Source organism: Triticum aestivum, chromosome 1B (genome assembly GCF_018294505.1).
Source record: "Triticum aestivum cultivar Chinese Spring chromosome 1B, IWGSC CS RefSeq v2.1, whole genome shotgun sequence".
NCBI classification, from domain to species: domain Eukaryota; kingdom Viridiplantae; phylum Streptophyta; class Magnoliopsida; order Poales; family Poaceae; genus Triticum; species Triticum aestivum.
In genome coordinates, this window is record NC_057795.1 from 22,006,365 (window position 1) to 22,012,485 (window position 6,121).

The window sequence follows — 6,121 nt, forward strand, 5'->3', positions numbered from 1 at the left end:
ATTACCGTACCACTCTGGTGCGGATCTTACTCTGGTTGATCTACGAGGTTCAGCAGTATCTTGATCTGAAGTTTCATGATCATTATCATTGGCTTCCTCACTAACTGGTGTAGGTGTCACTGAAACAGTTTTCTGTGATGAACTACTTTCCAGTAAGGGAGCGGGTACAGTTACCTCGTCAAGTTCTACTTTCCTCCCACTCACTTCTTTCGAGAGAAACTCCTTCTCTAGAAATGATCCATTCTTAGCAACGAATGTCTTGCCTTCGGATCTGTGATAGAAGGTGTACCCAACAGTTTCCTTTGGGTATCCTATGAAGACACATTTCTCCGATTTGGGTTCGAGCTTATCAGGTTGAAGCTTTTTCACATAAGCATCGCAGCCCCAAACTTTAAGAAACGACAACTTTGGTTTCTTGCCAAACCACAGTTCATAAGGCGTCGTCTCAACGGATTTTGATGGTGCCCTATTTAACGTGAATGCGGCCGTCTCTAAAGCATATCCCCAAAAAGATAGCGGTAAATCAGTAAGAGACATCATAGATCGCACCATATCTAGTAAAGTACGATTACGACGTTCGGACACACCATTACGCTGTGGTGTTCCGGGTGGCGTGAGTTGCGAAACTATTCCACAGTTTTTCAAATGTACACCAAACTCGTAACTCAAATATTCTCCTCCACGATCAGATCGTAGAAACTTTATTTTCTTGTTACGATGATTTTCAACTTCACTCTGAAATTCTTTGAACTTTTCAAATGTTTCAGACTTATGTTTCATTAAGTAGATATACCCATATCTGCTTAAATCATCTGTGAAGGTGAGAAAATAACGATATCCGCCACGAGCCTCAATATTCATTGGGCCACATACATCGGTATGTATGATTTCCAACAAATCTGTTGCTCTCTCCATAGTACCGGAGAACGGTGTTTTAGTCATCTTGCCCATGAGGCACGGTTCGCAAGTACCAAGTGATTCATAATCAAGTGGTTCCAAAAGTCCATCAGCATGGAGTTTCTTCATGCGCTTTATACCGATATGACCTAAACGACAGTGCCACAAATAAGTTGCACTTTCATTATCAACTCTGCATCTTTTGGCTTCAATATTATGAATATGTGTATTACTACTATCGAGATTCAATAAGAATAGACCACTCTTCAAGGGTGCATGACCATAAAAGATATTACTCATATAAATAGAACAACCATTATTCTCTGATTTAAATGAATAACCGTCTCGCATTAAACAAGATCCAGATATAATGTTCATGCTCAACGCTGGCACCAAATAACAATTATTTAGGTCTAATATTAATCCCGAAGGTAGATGTAGAGGTAGCGTGCCGACTGCGATTACATCGACTTTGGAACCGTTTCCCACGCGCATCGTCACCTCGTCCTTTGCCAGTGCCCGCTTATTCCGTAGTCCCTGTTTCGAGTTGCAAATATTAGCAACAGAACCAGTATCAAATACCCAGGTGCTACTGCGAGCTCTAGTAAGGTACACATCAATAACATGTATATCACATATACCTTTGTTCACCTTGCCATCCTTCTTATCCGCCAAATACTTGGGGCAGTTCCGCTTCCAGTGACCAGTCTGCTTGCAGTAGAAGCACTCAGTTTCAGGCTTAGGTCCAGACTTGGGTTTCTTCTCTTGAGCAGCAACTTGCTTGCCGTTCTTCTTGAAGTTCCCCTTTTTCTTCCCTTTGCCCTTTTTCTTGAAACTAGTGGTTTTGTTAACCATCAACACTTGATGCTCCTTCTTGATTTCTACCTCCGCAGCTTTCAGCATTGCGAAGAGCTCGGGAATAGTCTTGTTCATCCCTTGCATATTATAGTTCATCACGAAGCTCTTGTAGCTTGGTGGCAGTGATTGGAGAATTCTGTCAATGACGCAATCATCCGGAAGATTAACTCCCAATTGAATCAAGTGATTATTATACCCAGACATTTTGAGTATATGCTCACTGACAGAACTGTTCTCCTCCATCTTGCAGCTATAGAACTTATTGGAGACTTCATATCTCTCAATTCGGGCATTTGCTTGAAATATTAACTTCAACTCCTGGAACATCTCATATGCTCCATGACGTTCAAAACGTCGTTGAAGTCCCGATTCTAAGCCGTAAAGCATGGCACACTGAACTATCGAGTAGTCATCAGCTTTGCTCTGCCAGACGTTCATAACATCTGGTGTTGCTCCAGCAGCAGGCCTGGCACCCAGCGGTGCTTCCAGGACGTAATTTTTCTGTGCAGCAATGAGGATAATCCTCAAGTTACGGACCCAGTCCGTGTAATTGCTACCATCATCTTTCAACTTTGCTTTCTCAAGGAACGCATTAAAATTCAACGGAACAACAGCACGAGCCATCTATCTACAATCAACATAAACAAGCAAGATACTATCAGGTACTAAGTTCATGATAAATTTAAGTTCAATTAATCATATTATTTAAGAACTCCCACTTAGATAGACATCCCTCTAATCCTCTAAGTGATTACGTGATCCAAATCAACTAAACCATGACCGATCATCACGTGAGATGGAGTAGTTTTCAATGGTGAACATCGTTATGTTGATCATATCTACTATATGATTCACGCTCGACCTTTCGGTCTCCGTGTTCCGAGGCCATATCTGCATATGCTAGGCTCGTCAAGTTTAACCTGAGTATTCTGCGTGTGCAAAACTGGCTTGCACCCGTTGTAGATGGACGTAGAGCTTATCACACCCGATCATCACGTGGTGTCTGGGCACGACGAACTTTGGCAACGGTGCATACTCAGGGAGAACACTTCTTGATAATTTAGTGAGAGATCATCTTATAATGCTACCGTCAATCAAAGCAAGATAAGATGCATAAAAAGATAAACATCACATGCAATCAATATAAGTGATATGATATGGTCATCATCATCTTGTGCTTGTGATCTCCATCTCCGAAGCACCGTCATGATCACCATCGTCACCGGCGCGACACCTTGATCTCCATCGTAGCATCGTTGTCGTCTCGCCAATCTTATGCTTCCACGACTATCACTACCGTTTAGTAATAAAGTAAAGCATTACATCGCGATTGCATTGCATACAATAAAGCGACAACCATATGGCTCCTGCCAGTTGCCGATAACTCGGTTACAAAACATGATCATCTCATACAATAAAATTCAGCATCATGCTTTGACCATATCACATCACAACATGCCCTGCAAAAACAAGTTAGACGTCCTCTACTTTGTTGTTGCTTGTTTTACGTGGCTGCTACGGGCTTAAGTAAGAACCAATCTCACCTACGCATCAAAACCACAACGATAGTTTGTCAAATAGACTCCGTTTTAACCTTCGCAAGGACCGGGCGTAGCCATACTTGGTTCAACTAAAGTTGGAGAGACAGTCGCCCGCAAGCCATCTCTGTGCAAAGCACGTCGAGGGAACCGGTCTCGCGTAAGCGTACGCGTAAGGTTGGTCTGGGTCGTCTCGTCCAACAATACCGCCGAACCAAAATATGACATGCTGGTAGGCAGTATGACTTGTATCGTCCACAACTCACTTGTGTTCTACTCGTGCATATAACATCAACATCAATAACCTAGGCTCGGATGCCACTGTTGGGTTTCGTAGTAATTTCAAAAAATTTCCTACGCACACGCAAGATCATGTGATGCATAGCAACGAGGGGAGAGTATTGTCTACGTACCCAACGCAGACCGACTGCGGAAGCGATGACACGACGTAGAGGAAGTAGTCGTACGTCTTCTCGATCCAACCGATCAAGCACCGAAACTACGGCACCTCCGAGTTCGAGCACACGTTCAGCTCGATGACGATCCCCGGACTCCGATCCAGCAAAGTGTCGGGGAAGAGTTTCGTCAGCACGACGGCGTGGTGACGATCTTGATGAACTACAGCAGCAGGGCTTCGCCTAAACTCCGCTACAGTATTATCGAGGAATATGGTGGCAGGGGGCACCGCACACGGCTAAGGAATCGATCACGTGGATCAACTTGTGTCAACTTGTGTGTTTAGAGGTGCCCCTGCCTCCGTATATAAAGGAGGAGAGGAGGGAGGCTGGCCGGCCAAGGGGGGAGGCGCAGGAGAGTCCTACTCCCTCTGGGAGTAGGATTCCCCCTCCAATCCTAGTCCAACTAGGATTCCTCGGAGGGGAAAAGAGGAGGAGGGGGCCGGCCACCTCTCCTAGTCCTAATAGGACTAGGGGAAGGGGGGGCGCGCAGCCCAACTAGGGCAGCCCCTTCTCTTTTCCACTAAGGCCCACTATGGCCCAAATAGCTCCCGGGGGGTTCCGGTAACCCTCCCGGTATTCCGGTAAAATCCCGATTTCACCCGGAACACTTCCGATATCCAAATATAGGCTTCCAATATATCAATCTTTACGTCTCGACCATTTCGAGACTCCTCGTCATGTCCGTGATCACATCCGGGACTCCGAACAACCTTCGGTACATCAAAATGCATAAACTCATAATATAACTGTCATCGTAACCTTAAGCGTGCGGACCCTACGGGTTCGAGAACAATGTAGACATGACCGAGACACGTCTCCGGTCAATAACCAATAGCGGGACCTGGATGCCCATATTGGCTCCTACATATTCTACGAAGATCTTTATCGGTCAGACCGCATAACAACATACGTTGTTCCCTTTGTCATCGGTATGTTACTTGCCCGAGATTCGATCGTCGGTATCCAATACCTAGTTCAATCTCGTTACTGGCAAGTCTCTTTACTCGTTCCGTAATACATCATCTCACAACTAACATATTAGTTGTAATGCTTGCAAGGCTTATGTGATGTGTATTACCGAGAGGGCCCAGAGATACCTCTCCGACAATCGGAGTGACAAATCCTAATCTCGAAATACGCCAACCCAACATCGACCATTGGAGACACCTGTAGTACTCCTTTATAATCACCCAGTTACGTTGTGACGTTTGGTAGTACCCAAAGTGTTCCTCCGGTAAACGGGAGTTGCATAATCTCATAGTCATAGGAACATGTATAAGTCATGAAGAAAGCAATAGCAACATACTAAACGATCGGGTGCTAAGCTAATGGAATGGGTCATGTCAATCAGATCATTCTACTAATGATGTGACCTCGTTAATCAAATAACAACTCATTGTTCATGGTTAGGAAACATAACCATCTTTGATTAACGAGCTAGTCAAGTAGAGGCATACTAGTGACACTTTGTTTGTCTATGTATTCACACATGTATTATGTTTCCGGTAAATACAATTCTAGCATGAATAATAAACATTTATCATGATTATAAGGAAATAAATAATAACTTTATTATTGCCTCTAGGGCATATTTCCTTCAGTCCTCCCACTTGCCACTAGAGTCAATAATCTAGTTCACACGCCATGTGATTTAACAGCCATGTCACTCACATGTGTTACATCATAGTTACATCGCTATGTGACAATACAAGGGTTGCTAGATTCAGAGTAGTATCTTCACATCGCTATGTGATTACACGCCCGGATACTTAAGCGTGCTCATGTTTTGCTTGTGGAAATCTGATTCCTTGCCAAGCCAATTGCACCAGTATTGTCCAAAAGATTTTCATGGACCCTGCACAGTATGCACCTAGATCAATGAACTCCTCACGACTTTCATTGCTGCTCCGAAGAGCTAGTATTCGCTTCACATGTAGATCCCGCTACGACGCTTTGTTTAGAACTGCACCAACTGACAGCTCCACCGTTTAATGTAAACACGTATCCGGTTTGCGATTTAGAATCGTCCGGATCAGTGTCAAAGCTTGCATCAACGTAACCTTTTACGATGAGCTCTTTGTCACCTCCATATACGAGAAACATATCCTTAGTCCTTTTCAGGTATTTCAGGATGTTCTTGTTAGGTTTCGTAGTAATTTCAAAAATTTTCCTACGCGCACACAGGATCATGTGATGCATAGCAACGAGAGGAGAGTGTTGTCTACGTACCCAACGCAGACCGACTGCGGAAGCGATGACACGACGTAGAGGAAGTAGTCGTACGTCTTCACGATCCAACCGATCAAGCACCGAAACTACGGCACCTCCGAGTTCGAGCACACGTTCAGCTCGATGACGATCCCCGGACTC